Source organism: Mus caroli, chromosome 12 (assembly GCF_900094665.2).
Source record: "Mus caroli chromosome 12, CAROLI_EIJ_v1.1, whole genome shotgun sequence".
Taxonomy (NCBI): domain Eukaryota; kingdom Metazoa; phylum Chordata; class Mammalia; order Rodentia; family Muridae; genus Mus; species Mus caroli.
In genome coordinates, this window is record NC_034581.1 from 105648752 (window position 1) to 105674704 (window position 25953).

The following is a 25953-nucleotide window of genomic DNA, read 5'->3' on the forward strand; positions in this document are numbered from 1 at the left end:
TTTTTTTTTTCCGAGACAGGGTTTCTCTGTGTAGTCCTGGCTGTCCTGGAACTCACTCTGTAGACCAGGCTGTCCTCGAACTCAGAAATCCACCTGCCTCTGCCTCCCAAGTGCTGGGATTAAAGGCACGTGCCACCACCGCCCGGCTTGATTTATTTCTTTTTTTCTATACAGTTAATATGAGTAATTTTCCTGGCCATTGAAGTCTAGCCTGACATGATATTACATGCCTATAACCCCAGCACTTAAGAAGTTGAGGCAGGAGGATTTACAATTTAAGACCAGCCTGAATTATATAATGAGACCTTCTCTTAAAATCCTTCAGCCTTTATAGTGGAAAGTGCTAGCTGGGTGGTAGTGATGCACGCCTTTAATCCCAGCACTCAGAAGGCAGAGGCAGAAAGATCTCCAAGTTCGAGGATAGCCTGGTCTACAGAACAAGTTTCAGGACAGTCAGGGCACAGAGAAACCCTGCCTTGAAAAACCAAAAAGCAAGCAAGCAAGCAAGCAAGCAAGCAAGCAAGCAGAGGACAGGTTGAGCTAGCCACAGAAGTTATAGCCTTGAACCAAGCCATCGAGAGAGCAGAGCTCTGGCTGTGTTCCTTTTCCTTTTTGAGAAAGGTTCTCACGTAGCAGAGGCTGCTCTGGAGCTCCGGATCCCCCTGCCTCTACCTCCCTCCTCCCTGGGAAGGAGTGCAGTGACTTACTGCCACAAAACTTTGTCCTTCCTCCTTTTGAAAGATAACATGACAAAGGCTTGGAGGAGGCTTCGTTAATGATTAGTCCATACATGCATGGCTATTTCAAGTCATCGTTTACTTCTATGCTGCTTAATCAGGTCTCAATGCTGACTGAAATTTTGTGTCCTGAGACTGTCTCCCCCAGCCCCCTGGGACCTACCATGACCCTACACCTTGCTTCAGCTTTTTAAAGCTTGTGTAGAATGCATCTGGAATGTTTCCCTTAGCATAATATTCGTGAGGTCCATTCATGGCCGTGTTAAGAGTAATGCACGTTGGCAGTTGCTAAAAGAATAGATCTTGAATATTTATACAAAAAAGGAAGAAAGACAGAAAGAAAAGAAAAGAAAAGAAAAGAAAAGAAAAGAAAAGAAAAGAAAAAAGGCGGATGAAGTGGTGGGTATGCTAATCTCTTCATAGTGAGAACATATATACCAAGACATTGTTTGAACCCATAAATGTACACAGTTTTCATTGGCAGTTAAAAATTAATTTAAAAACTCTAGTTGGCAGAATGCATGCCTGTAGTCTCAGCATGCAAGAGGAAAGAGGAGGATTCCAAGTTCCGACCTGGCCTATATAGTGAGACTCTGTCTCTTTCCCCCCAAATTGTAACTGACCGCCATCTCCCACACTTAGCTTTTCCATGGGCCTCAAGGTGGGATATCCTGGACTCTCTAGAGGTGTGTCCTGCCATAGCACACCTTTAGTCCACTGCAGTCCCTGCTCCTCACAGTTGTCTGGCAGCCTGTAGAGGCCTTCCGAGCCTCCCTCTGCCTGTTCCTCCCTGGTGGTTTATCAGCTCCTTGCTCCCTTACGAGCCATAGCTGGGCTTGCTGGGTGAGACAAGTGCAGCCTCTCCATTGAGGGTCTCTCCAGCTAGGCAGGGATATACCCAACGCATCCCAGGTACACGCACACATTTGCCAACCTGGACTGCTACTGCTTCCTGGCCAGTAACATGCGTGTTGTTCATTTGCATCTCTAGTGTATCCTATCTCAGCCAGAGCTTATCCTGCTCTATTCAGTGCTCTAGAACCACAGTCCTTTATCTGCAATTCTTAGGAATAGGTAACCTAAGATTTTGAAATTTTCACATTTCTGAAGAAAGTTAGTGAATGTAGCATGTACGGTAGAATATCCTAGGTAATATCTTGTCATCAAATAGATACACAGAATTAAAAAGTAGTTTCCCTACAGAGTTCCCCTTTATTGTACATTCTGTCTTTAAGCAATGCTGCCAGGATAAGGAGGTGCCACTGTGACTTTATGGCTAATACTTGCAAACAGTTTATTCAGCTGCATTACACGAGTCTTGATGGACGTGGTAGATAACTGCAGTCTGAGCATTTGTGAGGTGGAGGAGGAGGGTTAGAGTTCAAGGCCATTCTCTGCAAACCTGGGGTATAGAAGATCCCGTCTCCAAACCAGTAAGTGTTTAAGAAGGGAGCAGGAACTGAGTCCCCGTCTTAGGTTTTACAGTCATCCCTTCCTGGGAACTCACTTCCAAGGTACGAGTGATGGGATTGGCTGTACATCTGCTGCAGGTCGTTACCCTCTGACTTTTTGAACACACAGTAGGTCGTCGTGTAATGTAAAAAGTACCTATGTGTTACACATGTGGCTTTTAAACAGAACAGAAATTCCAGGTTTGTGATTGCTTAAATATCTGCTTTCATTGGTATTGAAAAACGGTAAGTATAGTATATGGGAATGCTGAGTAGGTACAGTGTCACAGGAGGTGCCACAGAGAAGAAGGGCTTTTGCAGTGAAGTACCTTGGGAAGGCGCTACTGAAACTTCACATGAGATCACAGTCTTGGAAAAATCATGTTACCATTTTGATGTTCACTAGCCAGGCCTTGTGGTACACATCTATAACCCTTGTGCTGTGAGGCTGAGGCAGGAGGATGGTGAGTTTGTGGCTGTCCTTAGCTATGTAGTGAGACCCTCTCCCAGAAGCAGGAGACAGACTCTGAAGCGATCTCGAGGTTTTGCTTTGCCTGGCTGAAGGGACAGCTAGCAACATAGTTAGTGTCTACGTTTAAATCATCTATGTTGCCAACAGCAGATTTAAAAATATGAATTCACTAATTATAAGTATAGCCACAAAAAGAATTTGGTCTAGGGATCAAAAAGTGTGTCTATCTGAAGTAGGGTGTTTTTTGTTTTTTGTTTTTTTCCCCTCTTCTTGATTTTGGTTTCGTTAACAGAGAGGTATCTCTATACCTGTAATTTCTGGTAACTTAGTGAGAACACCCTGAACTTTCAGGTCACAATAAATTTTCCCATTATGTAAAATATTTCACATAGTAGGTGACACGTTGTGAGTGGGTGTGACTCTGCCAGAAACACACGATGATGATGATGATGACGATGATTGGGCCAGGTACAGAATTACACTCAAGTTACCAGCTAGCTGTCTGGTTGGTTGTTTTGTTTTATTTTTAAGATTTAGTTATTTCGGGCTGGTGAGATGGCTCAGTGGTTAAGAGCTCCAACTGCTCTTCCAAAAGTCCTGAGTTCAAATCCCAGCAACCACATGGTGGCTCACAACCATCCGTAACAAAAATCTGATACCCTCTTCTGGAGTGTCTGAAGACAGCTACAGTGTGCACACATATAATAAATAAATTAATAAATAAATCTTAAAAAAAAGAATTGAGAAACCATCAGCTAAAAGCCAAGCTCAAAGTCAACTAGTGTGACAAGACACCCAGGCTCTAAAAATAAATAAAATAAGATAAAAAGATTTAGTTATTTCATCTGTTTACTTAACTTTATGTGTATGAGTGTATTGCCTGAATCTGTGTATGTACTTTGGATCTCCTGGAACTGGTGTTAAAATGGCTGGAGTCACAGTGTGCATGCTGGGATTCAAACCTGAGCCCCTGGAAGAACAGCCAGTGCTTTTAACAACTGAGCCATTTCTGCGGCTCTCAGTTTTGTCTTTTGTTGGTGTTTAGATTTATTTATTTATTTATTTTTATGTATGTATGAGTGTACTGTAGTTGTCTTCAGACACACCAGAAGAGGCCATTGGATCCTATTACAGAACTACAGATGGTTACGAGTTAACCGTGTGGTTGTTGGGAATCGAACTCAGGACCTCTGGAGGAGCAGTCAGTGCTCTTAACCACTGAGCTGCCTCTCCAGCCCCCAGTTTTGCTTTTTGAAGAAGAGCCTCTTGTAGCCCAGGCTTATTTCATTCTCCTTTCTGAGTATTGCTATGATTATAGACATAAATCAGTGAATGAATGCTTTTCTCTCCTCTCCTCTCTACCCCCCCTTCTTCTTTCCTCTCTACCCCCCCCTTCTCTTTCTTTTTCTTTCTTTTTCTTTTCTTGTTTTTCTTTTCTTGGAGACAGGGTTTCTCTGGGTAGCCTTGCCTGTCTTGGAACTCATTCTGAAGACCAGGCTGGCCTTGAACTCACAGAGATCCACCTGCCTCTACCTCCCAAGTGCTGGGATTAAAGGTGTGGACAGTCACCACCTAGTGTTTTTAAGCTTAAAAAAAAAAGATTTATTTTTATTCTTTATGTTTTGCTTGCATGCGTGTGGTACTACATTGACTGCCAGATGGGCGTGAGCTCCTGTGAATGCCAGGATCTGAACCCAGATCTTCTGAAGGGAACTGAACCCAGATCCCCTGAAAGCTCTTGTCCACCCAGCCGTCTCTCTAACCCCTTAACCACCCAGCCGTTTCTCTAACCCCTTAACCACCCAGCCGTCTCTCTAACCCCTTAATCATTTTTTAAATTATCTAAGTGAAATCTCTAGGGATGTTTTATAATGTCAAATTCACATAAATGCGCACTAATAATAGCTAATTTGCCTGAGTTAAGAGTATTAATTTCAGGGTGGCTATTTAGTGAAGGGTGGATCTTATTCTGATCATTCCAAGGCCTCTCATTGGTCGAAACCAAGTTAGATTTGGAAAAATGACTGATTTTAACAGTTGTATTTTATAACCATTGTGCCCAGTGTTTTGAGACAGCTTGTCCTTTTAGGGGCCTTACAACACATTGTCAGCTGGAAGTCACATCATTTCCGTGGGGTTGACGGTGTATGTCTCAGTCCTTTCTGGGACAAGGAGTCTGGAGTTACTCTAGTTGTGGCTGTTTGAAAGGAGTGGCACCGGAGTGTGTAGAGCAGAGGAGCTGGCGCTGTTCTCCTGACGAGAGTCATGCCACATCCTAGCTGAAGGGAAGGTGCGCTGCTTGAGCAGTGCACACGTGGGAAGCTATGTCCTTACTGGAGTCCTGTGTAGAGCAGAGGCAGCAGGAAGCAGCCACCACAGACTGCACCAGCACCAGCACTGGGGGCAGGCTGTGTCCACTGCCAGCTTCTTTCCATTCCTGTCTGTTGTACGCTGACCAGCTGTTGGCTCCACCTCTGTAGGTGCTCTCAGGAGGCTCAGGAGGCTTGATCTAAGACATGGACTTGATCTAGTCCATTCAGATCGGAGCACAGGGCCTGACTGTGTTGGGCTTCAGGGACTGGCCAGATGAGTGGAGAAGTTGAGCCGTTGTGCTGCAGCTGCCTGTAGCTGGTGGGATTGAGACAACCTCAGAGCACAGGCCTTGATCCCCAACTTGAAAGGAAGAGCTCTACTGGACTTCAGTGGGGAGAGCCCAGAGTGGCACCTAAATTTGCCCAGCTGCCTCTGATGAAAGCATCTCTGAGGGTTTAACTACTCCAGTGAGTCTCTAAAGCACTGTGGTGACAAAAGACATTTCCTCCTGCTGTCCCTCTGCTCATTTCCTACTCGCTGTGAGGTTTTCCAGGTCAGTCAGGAATTTACTAGTGAGTCAAATCAACAGTCATGCATCCCAAAAGGGTGGAGGATGTTCGCAGAATGCCGGTGGTTGAAGGGGGGAAGAGCCTAGCGTGCTCACACAGCTTCCACACGCTATGATTGTGGTCCCGGGACCTCAGTTCTGTCATAGGTCATTGCTGACCAGGTGTCACTATGTGGCGGGACTGTATTCATTATTCATATCTTGCCTGGAAAAAGAGATACAGAGCAGGAAGATTAGAAAATGTTCTTCCCAGGCAGTGGTGGCACACACCTTTTATCCAAGCACTTGAGAGGCAGATCTCTGAGTTTGAGGCTAGCCTGGTTTGCAGTGTGAGTTCCAGGACAGCTGGTACACAGAGAAAGCCTATCTCAAAAAACTAACAAGAAAAATAAAGCCGGGCAGTGGTGGCACATGCCAGCACTTGGGAGGTTGAGGCAGGCAGGTTTCTGAGTTCGAGGCTAGCCTGGTCTACAGAGTGAGTTCCAGGACAGTCAGGGCTACACAGGGAAACCCTGTCTCAAAAAAACAAAAGCAAACAAAACAAAACAAAGAAAGAAAAAGAAAAAATTTTAAAAAACTTTTCGTAAGGCCAGTGTCCTCCCTCCTAGTTAGTGTCAGCAAACCTTGTAGGTATCCATTAAAGCAGGAGATGGCTGGTTAGCAAATGACCTGTGACAGCCAGGGCCTGGGCTCCTGGCCCAGCTTCCACTTGGACTATAATTTAGGGCCGTTGTGCCTCAGTTTTTCTACCTGTGAGGAGAGGATGATACTAGAGGCTACCTCATAGGGAGTCATTGGATTCTGTGAGTGAGACTGATAGTGTCTTCTGTGAATGGCAGCCACAGCATGGTGCAGTCTACATGGAACTACATGTCACAGCACAGTGTGATGACCCTTTGGGATGACAGAAGGGCCTTGCTGCTGGGCATGGGAAAGGAGCTTCTGAAATTTTCCTGGTTAGAGCACAGTTAGGTAGACAAGAGAGGTGAAGAGGGACTGTTTTCATGGTTGCCCGCAGGAGTGTGTGGCAGTGGCCAGCATAGCTTCAGTTTGCTCATTCATTCACCTCAACCCACTGCCAGTTCAAGTCATATTGGGCCACAGGTACACAGAGGAACACAGTTCATCTGAGCAGCAGCCACTGCAGACAGAAACTCCTTCCAGGGGTCAGAATCACCAAAAGCTAGCAGCCTGCTGGGGGCAGTAGAGAGGATTGTGCTGCTGCTGCTGCCTGTGTTCACACTCTGGCCCTGCCACTTGATCCTCATGAGCCTTGCACAGGTATAAGCCTCAGATACCAGAGGCTTTGATACCTGTCAGCTGTGGGTGCACATAGCTGCTCAGGGGTACTGTGAGTTTACACGAGTGTGGTGGTTTGAATGCAAATGGCCCCCATAGCCTAACAGGGTGTGGCACTACTAGGAGGTGTGGCGTCATTGGAGTAGGTGTGGCTTTGTTGGAGGAAGGGTGTCACTGGGGCTGGTGGGCTTTGAGGTCTCAGATGCTCAAGCCAGGCCCTGGGTCCCACCCTTTCTCCTGTCAACTGATTGGGATGTAGAACTCTCAGCTATCTCTTCAGCACCATGTCTGTCTGTGTGCCACCATGCTTCTTGCCATGATGAAGTGTAAGCCAGCCCCAATTAAATGTTTTTCTTATAAAAAGAGTTGTCGTGGGCTGGAGAGATGGCTCAGTGGTTAAGAGCACTGACTGGGGCTGGTGAGATGGCTCAGTGGTTAAGAGCACCCGACTGCTCTTCTGAAGTTCCAGAGTTCAGTTCCCAGCAACCACATGGTGACTCACAACCATCTGTAATGGGATCTGATACCCTCTTCTGGTGTGCCTGAAGACAGCTACAGTGTACTTACATATAATAAATAAATAAATCTTAAAAAAAAAAATACTCTTTCTTTAAAAAAAAAAAAAAAAAGANCACTGACTGTTCTTCCAGAGTTCAGTTCCCAGCAACCACATGGTGACTCACAACCATCTGTAATGGGATCTGATACCCTCTTCTGGTGTGCCTGAAGACAGCTACAGTGTACTCATAAACATAAATAAATAAATCTTTAAAAAAAATAGAGTTGCTGTAGTCACGCTGTTTCTTCCCAGCAATAGAAACCCTAACGAAACCCAAGGCCTCAGGCCCCAGCAGTACAGTGGACCTCATGAGCTCTTGCTGAGGTCCGTTTTACTACACAGGGACATACAGCTGTCTTGACTGTGCGTCCCAGCCAGCCCATTCCTCCAGTTTCATCGTAGATCCTTCCTAGAGGACCTTGTCCTGACCTGTGTTTGGATCTGCAGAATAGCTCCTGTCCTCCCTGACCACAGCACTTGTCCTCGTGATAACCTGCTCTCCAGTTGCAGTCCTACTGGGTGCCTGTAGCCACTGTCGTGGTAAACTGTCACCCGCAGCCCCTTTCCATGTAGTACATAGCGTTCACCAGATGAGTCAATGAGTGAACAAACTAATGCAAAGTGAAAGTCACCTAGAACACCGCTACTGTTGGTGACATCCATGGCATGGCCAGTGGTTTAACATTTCAGGTCCTCTGACCACGTCGTGGTGTTTACTATTCTGGGTGACCAAGGGAAAGCTACCTGTACAGGAGCTAGGCGTGCTTGGTGTGTTGGCTTTTTTTTTTTTTTTTTTTTTTTTCTGAAAGCCCACCTCTGTGTGAGGGGGTGTTTTTTTTGTTTTTTTTTTTTTTTTTTTTTTGTACTGAAAGCTGTGAAGCTGCGGTTCATTCTCAGAGCCTCTCAGCAGGGACTTAGAAGCTGACATTTTGATAGCAGATGTGCGCAGTGCTCACAGGCAGCTTGAGTATTAAAGACTGTGTGTCACTATGCACATTTCACCCATTTCAGCATTGTGACCTGGCTCACTCACTTGTCCCAGCAACACCCCAGCATAAACCACAAACCAGGTAGCCTTTAGGGAATGGGTCAGAAATCCAGAAATACCTCTAGAAGTTTGTAACATTTCTTAAAGATCCTTAAAAAAAAAAAAACAAAAAACCAAAAACCTTGTGGCTCCAAAGGCTGCTGCCTCTGCTGAGGAGTCTGTCTCCAGCGCCTTTGCTTCCGAGGCTGGTAGCTTTCAGAAAGACTGCAATGCAGCGCTTAGCAAAGCCCTGTTAATATGGAAGCCGCCCGCTCCCCTTCAGGCTGCTGCTGCTGCCGCCTGTGAGCTGCAGGAGGAGATGGTGGGTCTAACATGCCCTAGGACCTGCAGTTCTGTGATTCTGTGGATGCCTTGGCTAGCACAGGCTTGTCCTGCAGCAGCTGAGTTTCTGGTGCAGTGGGCTTTCCTCGGAATGAGAAACTGAAGATGCTTTTGCAGTTTGTGCCTGATAATTTGGTTTTCATCTATGAGTTCAGATGGTGGGTTATACAAAGGTAAGGGGCTTTCACAGTCATGAATTTTTATATTTAAAGTATTTATGAATATCCCAAGTCAAAGTAAATAATTGTGATTTGAGTAGATCTCTACTGTATCTAAAATAAAACTTTGTGTCTTATTAATGACAGTTTTGACATTTGAAGGATTGTCTTATTTATCATGGACTAATATCCTCTAATGAATTACTCACGATGTTCTTTGAGAAGGGGTGGCTTTTACTTTGGCTTTCTAGTAAACAAGCTTGACTCTCAGAGATGTAGGTATGGATTATAATATGTTTGTTTTTTTAAACAATAATTTCATTGATCTGGCGTAGGATATCTCACCAGCCATATATGAGAGATGATAAAGTCTCGTTCCCTGAGTTCTTCTTTTTCCTCGGATGAAAATCCTCAGATGAGCATTTTCTCAAGTGCGGATGGAGCTCTGTGCTCTGTGCACTGAGCACTGCCTTCAGCTGTGCCTCTTTGTTTATCTAAGAAGGGGGCTAGATTCTAACTCAGATTGGTTTTGCTATAGGTTGGTGACCCCAAAATATATCAAATGCATCATGGTTGGTAATTTTATATGTCCGACACCAAGAAATATAATGTCAGGGTTACCATGGCAACTGCATGTGTTCTGAAAAGCTTGTGAATGGGCTCGGAACCTTCTGGCATTTTAACTGAGATTTTCCAGCTGAGAGTCTGAATACATGATCAGTGTAAATAAATTCAGCTTTCTGTGGAGAAGACATCCTGTTTCCGGAGTTGACTGCCCTGCTCAGTTCTTTCTCTTGTAACATCTACCTTGCCTCTTGGTTCCCAGTCACAGGCTATGTGAAAGCTTGTTTTCAGCCTCAGGTTGGGGAGCCATCTGACCACAGTTACAAAAGGACCATGTAGAATGGATCCATTGCCGGATAGTCCCCTCACCCCAAACTGTACTTGTAGCTTCATGTCCTACTGTGGTGTGGTGTTCTGGTGGAGCTTGCTGTCCATCTGAAGAACTTCTTTCTAGAAGTTTCCAGCTCCAGAGAGCCTGACTTGCTGTTTGGTTGGTTTGGGGAAGGAGGTCCTAGTGAGCAAGCTTATGTGAATTATAATGGAGGACCAATTGGCTTTATGATCAAAGGGTTGTTGGCAGCATTTATAGCCAGTTCATTCCCCAAGCTGAGCATGGTACATACACCTTTGCTCTTAGTACTCAGCACTCATGAGGCAGAGGTGGCAGATCTCTGGGAGTTCAAGGCCAGCCTGGTCTGTGTGTTGAGTTCCATGCCAGGCATAGCTGGAAAGAACTATCAAACAACAAAAAGCAAAACAAACAAGCAGTCCTCCTTGTATATTCAAACAACCTTGAAGTCCCTTTGGAGACAAGGTCTTGCTTTAAAGCCCTAGTGTGCTTGAACTTACTATGTTTACCTGTTTGGTGTAGAACTCAGAATTATATGGTATAACTGTTAATTTGATAGTAAGCTAGTCTTTGAACCACCCACTAGTGGGTATATTGCAGTGGCTTACCTCTGGGCCTCATTTGGGATATTTGGGATCTTTGACTGATTCTGTTCTTTAATTTTAGATGAGAAAACTGAGGCCCAAAGAAGCTATGTCCTTGGTTAGGGTCCCAGAGTAGGTTGGTTTGAAAAAGAGTAGGTGCTCCTGCTCCTGGATGTCTGCTCCCTGAGGCTCACGCCCTGACAGAATCTGCTCTCAGCTCATACTTCTGTTTGCCTTTTGTCAGAAGCGGGTCTTTCATAATCTCAGCTCTAACTTAGAGAACTCTTCAATTTAAATTTTAAAAACTTTTTTCTACATTTTTTTCTTTCTTTCATCATTTAATAATTTCTGCTCAGTATGCTGATACTGATACATCCGTGGGGAGGACATGACCTCTGCCCTGTGTGCCCCTTGCTGTGATGAGAGAGCTCGTGGCTGTCCACATGAGTTCTGGATCGAGGGGCTGAGGAGATGGCGCAGCTGATAAAGTACTCACCATGCGAGCATCAAGACCCAGGCTTAAAAGCAGTGCTAAGGCTGGGGTGGACGTAGGGCTGTCTACCAAGTCCCCAGCTCGGGTTGTCAGCGACCTTGTCTGAAACTCGGAGGTGGAGGAAGGCGTCCATTGTCAGTCTCCTGCCACCACAGCACACACTCTCACACTGATGAAGGCAGAGCGACATAATGATAGCAGTCCTGATCTATTTCATGAAGTAAGGGGTCGTACTCTCAGAAGTTGAAATGCGAATTGATTTTCCAGCCAGATTGTGCTTGACCTTGGTTTTTAATTTTCTGGTGTTTAAAAATTAAGATTTCAGAGGGCTGGAGAGATGCCTTGGTGGTTAAGAGCACTGGGTGCTCTTGTAGAGGACCGGCGTTCAGTTCCCCATCCACATGGCCCCTCATAACCATTTGTAACTTCTGTTCCAGGGAATCCAGTGCACTTCATGGGTACCACCAGCCTTATATGTTTTATATGTGGTACATGTACATATACATACATATACATGCAGGCAAAATACTCATACACATAAAATATTCTCTAAAAAATTAAGATTTTTATTGTAGGTCACATAAGGTGATGAATTGTATTTTTTTCTCTTAATCTTTTTTTTTAAAGATGTATTTATTTTATTTATATGAGTACACTGTAGCTGTCTTCAGACACACCAGAAGGTGGCATCAGATCCCATTACAGATGGTCGTGAGCCACCATGTGGTTGCTGAGAATTGAACTCAGGACCTCTGGAAGAGCAGTCAGTGCTCTTAACCACAGCCATCTCTCCAGCCCCTCAATCTTCATTCTTTTTCTTCCTTCCTGTCTTCTTTTCTTTTCCTTTCTTTTCTTTCTTTTAATTTTTTTGTTTTTAAATTAAAGACAGGGTCTCTCTATGTAGCTCTGATCATCCCTGGTCATCCTAGAACTCATTGTGTAGACCGGGCTGGTCTTAAACTCACAGAATGCTTGCCTTCCAGTGCTGGGATTAAAGGTGTGCATCATCACACCTGGTTTCCTCCTCCTCCTTAAACAAACAAACAAATAAAATTATTTTCTTTGTATGAGTGTCACTTGTAGACATGAGTACATGTCTGGACTCACAGAGACCAGAAGTGCAGGATCCTCTGGAACTGGAGTTGTGGATTGTTGTAAGCTACCCTGAAGGTGCTAGCTACCTAGTCCTGATCCCCTGGAAGATCAGCAGATGTTCTTAATCACTGAGTCATGTGCCTTTAGCCTTCCTTTCTTTCTCAGCTGCTGCCTTTATTCACCGAGCCCATCTCACTGGCCCAAAGGGTATTACTAACATAATTTATATAGCATAGACTGCCTTGTTAATACATGGTATTCAGTGTTGGTGTGTCCAAAATCCTTTTTAATTTTAGAACACTTTAGTCAACCTAAAGCTATAGACTCTTAATTTATTCAGCAGACAAATTAAGAGTGAAAAACCAGCATCATGACTCATTATGTTGAACTGTGGTCCTGTGTGCCTTGCCCTGTAAGCAGAACTTCAAACTGAAGAGTGCAGGTGGCAGCCGAGCTGTGGTGTCCATGACTGCTGGCCTTCAGAAGCACTTTAGGTAAATAAGAATTTCTGTTGAAGCTCTGGCAAGAGGCTGTAAACTAGATTTTTGAGGAGGGGGAAGTCAATTTTGATAGGACAGAGGTCACATTTCAGGCAGAAGGACATCCGTGGCAGATCATCCTGCTGGGTGAGAATAGACTACAGGGTTTGAAGCATTGCTTGAGTTCACGTGTACAATAAGCCTACACACTTTTCCTTTGTCTTGTCCTACGTGTCCTGTGTTCCCTTATTCCCACACATGCCTGGTTAAAAGACCACACCATAGGCAGAAGGGAAGGCATGGCCCAAAGAGGAAAGGGCTGGTCCTAGCCTGGATCATCAGGTCAGCACCATCATCTATGTGTCTGCCTTTGTGAGACTGGTCCTAAGATTAGAGGCATAGTTTACACTAATAATAACTCCAATATCAAAACCTTAAGATTAGTCTTTTGTTTAGAGAAAGAAAATACAGTAATCAAAGTAAAGTTTCTTGACTTGTAAAAAATGTAAGATGAGAACCAAACATGGTCGCATACACCTTTGATCCCAGTATTCAGGAGGCAGAGCCAGGTAGATCTCTGTGAGTTTGAGGCAAGCTTGGCCTATCTAGTGGGTTCCAGGCCAGCTAGGACTACATGGTAATACTTTGTCTCAAAATAAATAAATAAATAAATAAATAAATAAGAGGGGAAGCCAGTGTAATGATGCACTGCCCTCACGAGACAGACAGAGGGAGTGGGAGGCCAGCCTCCTGTGGAGTGAGTTCCGGGGCAGCCAGGGCTACACAGCGAGACCCTGTCTAGAAGAAACAAACAACCAGAGAGAAGAAGGTGATATCTAACAGGGAATCCCAGTTTTCTTGTTCAGATAAGCCTTACCTCTGTTACAGAATGATGTCTCACAAGCAGATCTATGGATTAAACCTCTCTGAAAGTGCCTAGACCCGCAGGTTAGGAGCATGTCCTATTTGTGTACTCCTAGCTGGTAGCCCGAGTTCTGCATTCTGCGTTCTGCTACAGAATGTCTGTTTTCCAAGGACACAGCTGACATCCCGTAACAAAAGATGGGCTCATAAGAGGAAGCACAGGGACTTGACTTGGGGCCAACAAGATGGCTTAACTGGTGCGCTTGCTGCCAAACCTGACAACCTGAGTTTGATTCCTGAAACTGTATGGAGAAAAAGAATTGAGTCACATGGGTTGTCCTCTGGAGTTCATATATACATAGTGGCACATGGTATGCACACATGAACACAAACCTCTTAAATGCTTCCATAAGAAAGGGCAAAAAATAATTTCTCCCCCTCAAGACTCTCTGTGTAGCTCAGGCTGTCCTAGAACTTGCTCTATAGACCAGGCTGGCCTGGAACTCACAGAGATCCTCCTGCCTCTGCCTCTCAAGTGGCAAGGACCAAAGGTGTATGTCATCACCAACCAGGCTTTGCCACATTTTTCAAATACTTGGGGTTTTTTTTTATATAGTTTTATGTGCTGTAGAGAGACTTCCTAGATGAAGCCTCGGGCCGAGCACTGTGGTTTACTCCTCTAATACCAGCACTAGGGAAGCCGAGACAAGAGGATGTACTATTGTTTCCTACTTTCAAATGCTCATCTAAAATTCTGTTGCAATATTAACTTAGAACAAGTTTTAAATACATGACTTCTTTAAGAACACCTTTAATCCCAGTGTCCCAGGACAGTCAGGGCTACAGAGAGTGGGACCCGGTCTCAGGAAACAGGCACCTGCTACGTGCTGCCGCTCTCTAGCACCGATGAGTTGACATACTGTCCTGAGCCAACATTGGGTTGCTCCATCATTGCCACCGCAAAGAAGGTGGTCCAAACATCAGACTCTACCATGCCAAGGTTTCCCTGGCAGCTGCAGACTTAACAGGTCTGTGTGCAGAATATTCGACATTAGCTCCAGTCGACTGAACTGTCTTCTTATACAAATCTCTTTAGCCCCCAGAAAGGCTGCTCTTTTTTGTAGTCACATTTTTCAGAGGTTTCTCAAAGCGTTTTCCAGGAACCAGTGAATATTCAAGAGAACTAAATTTGAAGTCTGCACAGGAAGCTTTGCTCCAACACGTGCGCTGCAGTGTAATCTAGTCAGTCTCTACCGCCTACCCCTCGGACTTCTTATGGATTTCTGTTTCACAAGGTTTAACCTTTCTTTTTCCTTCCTTTCTTTTCTCTTTAGATAGAGTTTCTATGTAACGCTGGCTGTACTGGAACTATGTAGACCAGGCTGGCCTTGAACTTAGAAATCTGCCTGCCTCTGTCTCCCTGAGTGCTAGGATTAAAGGCTGAAACATACAATAAAACAACATACCCCCCCCCCAAAAAAAAAACAGTAAAAAAAATCTGTATCTTACTTTAATAAAGATAATTTAAAAATGCCATTTAATATCTAGAAGGTATTTGACATAGATGTTTCATTTTGAGTGTGGCAAGGTGAGGGATGTCCTTCCTTTCTTCTCTTCTATGGAGGTAGGTGTGGGGAGAAATGGGGAGGGAGGTCTGTGTGTCTTCTTTGTCACCCTCTGCTTTATTCCCTGGAGACAGGGGCTCCCATTGGGCCTAAAACTGCATTTTGGCCAGCCTGGGTGGCCTGGAATCTCTAGAGCTTGCCAGTGATAAGGAGTGGGTTACCAGCATGCACTGCTTTTTATGTGGATACTGGAGATGCAAACTCGGATTTTAATGCTACCATAGCAAGCACTATCCCACTGAGCCATCTCCCCAGCCCTAAGAAGTATCCTTTCTAAGCTCAAGAGTGCAACCTCCCAATTCACCCAGTCATTTAGGAAGCACTATGTACATGTCCTGCGTGCGCGCGCGCACACACACACACACACACACACACACACACTGGTATAAAACACAAGCTTCATGAAATGAGATATTCAGTACTTTTTAAGCATTTACTTTGTCTTGTACTTGTGTATATTATTTTCAGATCTAGTAAAGAAAATGGTTTCTTTCTATATATTCTTTAGACTGTGGCTCCTTTGGGAGATCTTACCTATGGCTCTGTGTGCAGTTACTGCTCTGTGTACTTTGTCTCCCTTTAGTTCTCATGTTCTCATGCCCTGGAAACTGGGCAGTCCCTCTTCTTAGCCTGTTGGTAAGTGAATGCAGGGTCTCAACCTCATCTTCATAGTGTCCCCAACATGGACAGACACATGGACAGGTAGACACAGTAGGGTGCTGTGAGGTCTGTGTTACCCTTTGTAAGAGTTTCTCAGTTTTTAGGTTCCACCAAGAAATCCTTTTTCCGTGACCATCTTTGCTAGATTTTCAAGCCATCGATTACTTCTATTTTCTTTCTCCTTCTTGGAATAAATGACTTTTTATGTCCTAAGTGGGTCCTTCCTTGTTAGTTTGCATTTGCATTCAAATACGGAGTTTAAGAGGATGAGGTCATTTTTAAAAACTAGTAAAACCTGCCCCAGAGCTTTTACATTCTGACTTATAGGCAGTCCTCTTAAATTTTGTTTTCTACTAAGTGCTAGACCAGGCAAAAGTGTTAACATTCAGAATTAGTAGGCTGAGTTTCCTGCTGGTGTCTGACTTGCTTGCCAGCCTGCATGTGAAAGGTGGGACTGGCCATGGCCACAGCTCCTTCTGTGCCTCTGACTTCCAGGCAAGCCTGTCGTACTGACTTGCTTAACAGCTGTCTAACCGATCTCCAACCTTTATCCCCCAGACTTTTACAGCAACATTTATTAATGTAGCTATTTAATTTATATAAGGAATGTTGACTGAATATTTGGAAACTTCTTTTATACTGTGCATTAGAAACGAAAGAAATGATATAAGAAATATGTGGGAACTGAGTGAGAGTCCCCTGGCTCTTATGTGACTTTTGCCTACTTTTTACGTTAATTCAGTGGAATTAGGAGTTGGGGCTGTTTGGGAAACAAGATGGCTCATTTCAGAAGTATAGTTATTCTGTAAAACCAAGACAGTAAACTTGCCAGCCTTTGGCTTATAATTGAACTGACGTGCTTGGAGACTGGGTACCAAGACCTTGGAGTAAGTTGACTTGATGTCAGTGCTCGGATAGCTGCTTGGTGTTCCTCAGAGACTAATGTAAATGATCACCTCTGGGGGTCTGGATGAGAATGGCCCCCACAGGCTCAAAATATTTGAATGCTTAGTCACCAGGGAATGGCACATGTGAAAGGATTAGAAAAATTCCTTGTTGAAGGAAGTGTGTCACTGGGGGTGGGCCTTGAGGTTTCAAAAGCACACACCAGACCCAGTGTCTCACCTTGCCTTCTGTGTCTGTCTCTGTCTGTCTTTCTTTCTCTTTCTGTCTACTGGTCAGGGTATAGCTCTCAACTACTTCTCCAGCACCATGCTGCCTGCCATTCGAGCTGCTCAACTCCCCACCATGATCGTAATGTAAGCAAGCCACCAGTTGTTTTTTTGGGTTTTGTTTGTTTTGTTTTCCAAGACTGGCTTTCTCTGTGTAGCTCTGGCTGTCCTGAAACTCTCTTTGTAGACCAGGCTGGCCTTGAACTCACAGAGATCCATCTGCCTCTGCTTCCCGAGTGCTGGGATTAAAGGTGTGTAACACCCCTGCCCAACTAGTTATATGCTTTTAAGAGTTGCATAGTCACGCTGTCTCGTCACGGCAACGGAACAGTGACTAAGATGTCACCTAAGCCCCACCTGACTGCATTTTGCTTTATTTGCAGATGTGCTTTGTGTGTGTATGTCTCATGGCTGTAGGACAGTTTTAATTCTCTTAGTACTAGCCTGTCTACAAAGTGCTTTTTCTTTAAGCTAATTTATATGCATTTGGTAGTTGTCTTTGATAGGGTGAGAGCATGTACATACATATGCAGCCATTGGCTGCAAATAATGGGAGCATTCTCTCTTTCCCAGACATCACTAAGGAAAAAACAATTGTTAATTCCTGTTGGCATTGGTCTTGATCCTGCTTCATGGAAAAGTTATTCCTGGAACCTTCTGTGTGCTCTAGGATAGGAATAACAGGACTAGATCTCTGGCAGGGCCAGGGGAGGCAAATAGCATAGAATTTATGGGGACATGTAGCATTAGCAATTAAAATTAATAATATTTTAATGTAATACTTAAAAAAGCAAATTAAATGATATCTGTTAGCAAACAAAATTTTAGGTAAAGGTGATATTAGTATTGATTGTTTTTCTCACATAGCACTGTGACTGGTGCTATTTATGAAATGTTGTTCTGCTCTTCTTCAGGGCCCTCCCATTCATGTTCATCTTCTCTGTCACTGTACCTTTTACATAGTCCTTACACTTTGTGCTGGAGGTGAGTCTTGACTTCACGCAGATCTAGAACAGACCATGTTAAACAACTTAGAAACCGGCAGACTGTGAAACAATAGCGTTTAGATATTTGTACAAGGTAGATTCGGGCTATGTCCTCTGAAACAGGGAAACCAGGAGAACGGGCTGACTGGCACACAGCTCTTCCCTGAGCAGGCACGGTATGGTTCTCTCTGTAAAGAGCATCGAGCAACTACAGACATGCTGGCTTGTCTCAGTCCTGCCTTAACCATTCTACCATCACATGTGCTTCTTCTGAAAGCAAGAATGTAATGACCAAGTGTAGATTTGTTCTGACAAAGCTTCATAATAAAAGTAGCAGCAAGGTGCATTTGACCTTCAAGAATCTTTTACTGAATTCAGAGGCAGTCTCCACACTTCAGGTAAAGGGGAGAACAGCTAGCAGCCACCAGCCTCCCTCTCATGTTGCAAAGCTGAGCACAGTTGGGGAGGGGAGCTGCTTAGAGCTGCAGGAGTCTGCACAGTGACCCTGAAGTCTGGATTGTCACATACACAGAGACAAACCTCAGAGCCAGAGAAAGCCACCACAAAGAACAGACTGTCACATAGGGTTGGGAATAACTGTCTTCCAACCACAGTGGTGTCAGTTAAATCCTTTGACAATTGCCTTTTCACTGTTAGCAGGAAAGAAGAACTTTTCACCCTGGGCAAGGGTAGCCAGCTCACAAGGGTATAACCTGGCAGGTTTGCTTTAGCTCAAAGTTGCTTCAGGTTTTCTCTAGCTAAGTCTGTGTAACTTATCTATATTCAAAGAATGAAACCCAGGATCTTAAAAAAGGTAAGTAAGGGCTGGGGTCTGGGGCACAGTGGAGGAGGAGAGTGCTTAGTGTAGACAGGGCTCTGAGTTTGATTCCTGCCACCACAGAAACACTCAACAAAAGCGAAACAAGAGCTTTATTTTTTAGAGAGAGTAGCGAGTTTTCATGGTTCTGGGTCAAGGAGCATAGCTCAATAGTAAAGTGCTTGCCTGGTGTGCCTGAGGCCCTGTGTTCAGTCTCCAGCACTTGTGGGGAAAGGATAGCACAGCACAGCCCAGTAAGCATCCAGTGGGCTCTGGAGAGGCGGCTCCTGGCTGAGAGCAGTGCTGTTCTCTAAGAGGACTGACAGGAGACAGTCACTCGCACTTAATTAAGTCAGGCAGTTCACAAGCACCTGTAGCTCTAGCTCCAGGGATCCAGTGTTCTTTTCTGGCCTCCCTGTCTGCCTGTACACATATACATAAGGCAGATCATGCACACACATAAAATAAGAGAATTGGTTTGTTTTAAAGAAAAAAAGAGGACAGATCTTAAGCAGTTAGAAGAAATGCTATTTTACAAGGGAACTGAGGTAATTTTAACAGCATATCAGATCATCTGTAAACCAAAAGACAGTTGGCTTATGTGTGAAATACTGAAAGAAAAACAAAACCTTAATTCCAAATCTTAACTTCAAATTTTGTAGCTAGCAAAAACATCTCTCTGAAATGAAGAGAGAGGTTTTTTTTTGTTTTTTTTTTTTTTTCAGTCTAAGAAAAGCTAACATAAGAACACAGAGGAGGCTGAGGCAGGAGGATTGCAAGTTCAAGGCCAACCTGGGCTACATAGAGAGGTACTATCTTCAAAACAAAAACAGTTAAGAAAACCTCAACAACTGAAAAGAAAAACAGAATTACAATACAAGAAAAACCGAGGGCATTCAGATAGATGGAAAAGACAATGTGACAGGAACCCAAAATGGTCCATAAAGGCTTCATTTTTACTTTTAAGTAGTTCTTACTGACTGCTCTTCCAGAGGTCCTGAGTTCAATTCCCAGCAAGCACATGGTGGCTCACAACCATCTATGATGAGATCTGGTGTCCTCTTCTGGCCTGTAGGCATACAGGCAGGCAGAGTGCTGTATGCATAATAAATAAATAAATAAATAAATAAATAAATCTTTTTAAAAATTGACTATTTAAACTGAAAATAATGTATGTTGGACGTTGTAAAGGTAAAATAAATGATAACTGAAAAGATAGAGGGAAGAAATGCAAGTATGAAGTTGGCAAGGCTTTATTTGTTATTGTTTTGCTGGTTTTTTTTTTTTTTTTTGAGGCAGTCTCTGTGTATCTTAGACTGGCGTGGAATCTGTTGACCCTCCCGTCTCAGCTTTCTGAGTGCTAAGATTAGAGGCCTGTGCCTCCGTGCCTAAGTTCAGAGCTCTGTGGGGTCTACACTGAAACATTGAAAATGTGTGTTGCATCAGGGAAAGAATCCAATGACAATGACAACTATAGGGCCGTCAGGAGAGCAGAGCAGGTGAAGGCTGAGGACGAAGCCCTGTCCCTGGGATGCACACAGTGGAAATAGACAACCAGCCCTGCCAGATGTCCACTGACATCCATAGTCCCTGTGCACCTTCTCTAAACAAATGCCATTTAAAAAAAAAAAAAACTTAAAATATTTGAAAAAAAATACTTAATTAAAAATGCTTGAAAGGAGACTGTTTACATGATATTTTATTGGTAAATTATACTAAATGTTTAAAAGAAAGAATATTGTGACTAGAGAGATGGTTCAGTTGTTAGGAGGACTTGTTCTTTTGCAGAGAACCTGGGTTCAGTTTCCAGCACCCACATGGTGGCTCAGAGTTCCAGGGGATCCAGTGCCCTCTTCAGACCTCTGCAGGCACCAGGCATACACACAGAGCCCATACATACATGGAAGCAAAACATATGGAAACATAAAGTAAACCTAAAAATAGGAGAAAAATATTAACTGGACAAAAGCTTTTTCAAAATACAGGAAACATTTTCTAATAGATTCTGCAAAGCTGACACTGTCCTAATTACAAGAGCAGACAAGACTCGATGAAGACAAACTTCTGTGACAGATCAGCAAAGCACAGAAAAATCCCCCATACATTTGGCAGATCAAATGTACATAGCAACAGATAAAAATGTTATGCCATAGTGGTCAGGAGAAGTTTATCTCAGGAATGAAGGGTTAGTTTAATAGTGGAAAATCCATTGTGGCCAACTGGAGTAATAGAGCAAAGAGAAAAATCAAAGTGATGTAGAAGTGGAAAATAGAAAACAGAGAAGACAGATAGAACGATGCTTCAGATTTCAGACAGATTCAGAAAGACAAGGAAAGGAGGGATGGGATGGCAGGTACAGAGGTGTCATGCAAAGGTAATGGTTGAAAATGTTCAGACCATATAAAAGACGCTGTCTTAGCTAGGGTTTTACTGCTGTGAAGAGACACCATGGCCAAGGCAACTCTTATAAGGACAACATTTAATTGGGGGTGGCTTACAGGTTCAGAGGTTCAGTCCATTATCATCAAGGCAGATATGATGCAGGAGGAGCTGAGAGTTCTACAGCTTCATCTGAAGGCTGCTAGCAGAAGACTGACTTCCAGGCAGCTAGGATGAGGGTATTAAAGCCCATGCCCATAGTGACACACCTACTCCAACAAGGCCACACCTTCTGACAGTGCCACCCCTGGGGCCAAGCATCTCTCATAGATGGGAGACTGAAGGCAGGAGGCTCAGGAATTCAAGTTCATTCTCAGCTACATTGAGTTTGAGATAACTGTGGACTCCACAAAACCCTGCCTCAGGAAATACAAAAGTCCAGTGTCTAACTGAAGTAAACGAGTACCGTGTTTCTATATATTACCTAAATAATAATTCAACAGAAAAAAACTATTTAACTTCCAGTGCTTAGGCAGCAGGGGTGGGGATGGTGACTAATCCAACAGAAGGCAGCAGGAGCCCCATGTAAAAGCACATTGAAGCCCAAATGTGAGTAATCACTTCCAGAATAAATGGATTAAGTGTTCCAGTTAAAAGATAAATACAGTGCTGGGCATGGTGGCGCACACCTTTAGTCCCAGCACTTGGGAGGCAGAGGCAGATGGATCTCTGAGTTCAAGGTCAGCCTGGTCTACAGAGTGAGTTCCAGGACAGCCAGGGCTACACAGAGAAACCCTGCCTCGAAAACAAACAAACAAACAAACAAATAAATAAAATATATTATTAAATATAATTATATATTTAATATAATATATTAAATAAATAAATATAATAAATTGTAGTTTTAAAAAATTTAACTCAGTCCAGCTCATTAGGGAACCTTCGAGGGCATAAGGATTCAGAAATGTTGAAATGAAAATCAGAAAAAACATACTACACAGACACTAACCTGATGTACACTTGTATAAAGTGAGATACGATGCACATATGGCAGACACAGTGCTGTGGTAAGGGTGTGACACATCTCAGCAGCTTTATTAATGCTTATTAATTTCCTGCTACACTAAAGTCCTGAACAGCCTGTCCTAGTAGGCAGATCTCTTTCCACATGGTAATTTAGGGATTCAAGGTTTTTATTTTTTAATTTAAATTTTATTTTATTATTAGTGTGTGTATATACATGTGTGTGTATAGGTAAGTGTATATGTGTGTGTGTGTGTGTGTGTGTGTGTGTGTGTGTGTGTGTACATGTGTGCCTATTCGAGTGTATGTAATGGGCATATGTGTGTGGGCAAGTTTGCTACAGAAAGTGTGTGGCGATCAGAAGACAGCTTTGGTTTCTTTCTCTCCTTCCCCCAATGTATGTTGGCTTTGGGGACCACAGCTCGGGCCATCAGGCTGCATGGCAGGGTCTTTATTTACCCTTTGCCTTCTCACCAGCCCAGCTGAACTTTTTCTCTACCTCTCCATTCTCTCATCTTAGAACCCTGGGCCTGCTCTGCAGGATCATCTCACATGGGGAAGAGAGCATATGTGTGTGATCAGGCCAGGCCTGAGAGTGGCACACATTGCTTATGCTTACATCCATTAGCAGACCTTGGCTCACAAGCCAACAGGACCCTGGGTAGGCGTGTTAGTGGCATGTCATGTATGTGTGTGCCCAGAAGGCTAAGGAAATTATTTGTAGGCATACTCAGCTTTCCAGTTTGTAATAATTGAAGTTTCAGTTTAGAGGAAGACTAATTATAAATTTGGATAAACCTTACAGTATAACTTTGGAATGGATAAGTAGACATTGACATCGGTTCTAAGGAAACTGGGCACATTCATAACCATGATGAAGATTTTATACATCGCTGTAGTTCATGGAACAAACAAATAAAGTAAATGTAACTGCCTTCTAAGTCTCTTGTTTGATGTAGCAGATATCGTAGATCCAAAAATAGCACCGGAGTTACTTGTCAAGTATGTGAAAGTGTTTATAAAAACTGGTCAGTCTTTTTTTAAAAAAAAAAATATTTATTCTATGTATATGAATACACTGTAGCTGTCTTCAGACACACCAGAAGAAGGCATCAGACCCCATTACAGATGGTTGTGAGCCACCATGTGGTTGCTAGAAACTGAACTCAGGACCTCTGGAAGAGTGGCCAGTGCTCTTAACCACTGAGCCAACTCTCTAGCCCCAAAACTGCTCAGTCTTGCAGTTCCAGTCAGTATCAGGACATTTCAAAGCACTGGTATAATGCAGATTATAGTATATGACCTCTGTAACTAAGTTATAAGCCAAGAATAAAAGTAATTATGGAATACAAAGAGTTTAAAAACAAATGTCCGTTGGGCTGATGGTGCATGGCTGTCAGAGCAGTGCTCGGGAAGCAAAAGGAGGGCTACTGCAAGTGTGAGCTAGCCTCGTCATCCTAGGGAAGCTGTGGCTGCTGCAAATGTGAGCTAGCCTCGAAATCGTAGGGAAGCCGTGGTGTGTGCTAGCCTCATAATTGTAGGGAAGCTGTGCTGCATATTAAGACTCACTCAAAAATAAATAATTTTTCATATAACTCATGGTTAAAAGACATAAGTGGAAGCTAGAAAATATTTTAGGTAGAAAAATAAAATCTCTGTGTGGCCAGTTGGAAGCATTAGGTAGGCCACCTATGGATACTCCAGCCGGCTGAGGGTCTTCCTTCATGGCCCTTCAGGTTTGCTCTGTTCTGAAGTCAACATTTTACTGAGAGTTGACTGATGCCATTGTCAGCTGCAGAATTCTTTATGTTGTGTTCACATTCTGTGGGAGACAGAATCTCTTTAAATAAAAGTAAACACTCCAGAAGTTTTGACTTAGGCCATGTTTAGAGAGAGAACTCACAGGTAAGTAAAGCCCAGACCAGGCCTTCTCTAGGCCCAGAGCTGAGGAGCTGCTGGGCTCAGCGTGGGGAGTTACACGGGGTGATGAGTCGGGGTGCAAGAATTAAGTTCTGGGGCTGGTGAGATGGCTCAGTGGGTAAGAGCACCCGACTGTTCTTCCGAAGGTCCAGAGTTCAAACCCCAGCAACCACATGGTGGCTCACAACCATCCGTAACGAGATCTGACTCCCTCTTCTGGAGTGTCTGAAGTCAGCTACAGTGTACTTACATATAATAAATAAATTAAAAAAAAAAAGAATTAAGTTCTGGGCAGAGATCATCAAATGGAAATTTTTATAAAGTTTATTCAAAATAGCCTAAATTTTGTATTAAGAACTCATAAGCCATTATGCAGCTATTTAGTTAGAAGGATTAATATACCGATGAGTTGTGTTGGAAAACTGAGCAGCAGAAATCCTCAGGTCCTTCTTCTAGGAGTGTGAATTATTATAGTCACTTTGGGAAATAGTTGGCTTCCTCTGAAGACACGCCTGGTACAGAAGTCACTGTCACTGTTGTAGTGTACCAGAGGACTGTAGCCTATGCTTGAGGTAGACAGAGCAGATCTGATGGGGTCACATTGGCTCTGAGGCAGGGACTTTGAACCAGCGACTGGAGAGCCAAGGTGCACATTTATGCGCTGATTTTACATGACAATGGAAACAAGGGACAGCTTCTGCAATACTAATGTTGATCAACAAAAAGCAAAATGAGAATATACGTGGCTCACCTGGGGGTGGTGGCTTTTAGTCTCAGTATTTGGGAAGCCGAGGCAAGCAGATCTCTTTAAGATGAGACCAGCCTGGTATATATTCACAGAACATGACTATTTATATAAAATTCTGAAGCAAGCAAAAATAAGAAAAGAACACCTCAGTATGTAGTAGGCTTATTTAGTTAGGTTCTAACTGTATTAAGAAAAGTGAAGGGGGCTGGAGAGATGGCTCAGCGGTTAAGAGCACTGACTGCTCTTCCCGTGGTCCTGAGTTCAATTCCCAGCACCCACATAGTGGCTCACAACCATCTGTAATGGGCTCTGATGCCCTCTTCTGGTGTGTCTGAAGACAGCTACAATGTACTTATGTATAATAATAAATCTTTGGGCCAGAATGAGCAGAGGTCCTAGATTCAATTCCCAACAACCACATGAAGGCTCACAACCATCTGTACAGCTATAGTGTACTCATACATAAAATAAACAAATAAATTTAAAAAAAAACCAAAAATATGCTTTGAAATTCTGTTTTTTAACTCATTTACAATTTTCCAGATGAGACCTGACCAGGCATTCCTCTTGATTCCCAGGTACAGGGTCCCCATTACTTGAAGGATAAGGCTGGCACGGCTCCGACGTCTGTGTGGAAGCTTCTCCCTCCCTTCTGAGCTTCCCTAGACTCCTTACTGCGCACGACACAGGTATGTGCTCAGAATCTTTAATACACGTAGGCTTCTTTCTTATGCTGTTACCTTTTTGCTTTGTATAAAGATCATCTCGTTGCAGAACCTGCTGAGTGTCCTGACTTCAGCCATCTCAGTTTTGGTCTTAGGCTGGGTTGAGGGTCTGCAGCTGTGCCCCTGTGTTTCATTTCTGCTTGACTATATCTTCCAGCTTTCTCTTCTTATTTGTGTGTGTGTCTATCTGTGTGTGTCTATGTGTGTGTGTGTGTGTCTATGTTCTTGGGTTTGTGTGTCATTACTGAGTGTATGTGGAGTCAGAAGAAGTCCAGTATAAAGATGCCCTGGAGCTGGAAGCACAGTTGCTGTGACTGCCTGGTAAGGGCCCTGGAATCCAAACTCAGATCCTCTTTAGAGGCAGGACAGCATTAACCACAGAGCCTGCACTTCAGCCTCTTTCAAAAGGTTTTTCAAGCTAGCGTTAAACTGTGGTCACAATGGCTAGGGCCTATGGGACTCAGGAATGATTTAATAACTGTTTGTTTGTTTCAAGACAGGGTTTCTCTGTGTAGCCCTGGCTGTCCTGGAACTCACTTTGTAG

At 43.7% G+C, this 25953-nt stretch overlaps 1 protein-coding gene across 7 annotated transcripts in view; it reads left to right on the top strand.

Annotated features, from left to right (window-relative positions):
- The window catches only part of Traf3 (TNF receptor associated factor 3), a 102994-nt gene that overhangs the window by 28750 nt on the left and 48291 nt on the right, over positions 1–25953 (top strand). For 4 of the 7 annotated variants that reach the window (XM_021179131.2, XM_029484674.1, XM_029484672.1 and 1 more), the window contains one exon: positions 25263–25373. The gene's annotated coding sequence lies outside the window, so the exon portion shown is untranslated. Of the gene's footprint in view, positions 1–8750; positions 8942–9074; positions 12506–16858; positions 16899–25262; positions 25374–25953 lie in introns of those variants that run through there. The other 3 variants (XM_029484677.1, XM_029484676.1, XM_029484678.1) reach the window with 3 other exon arrangements.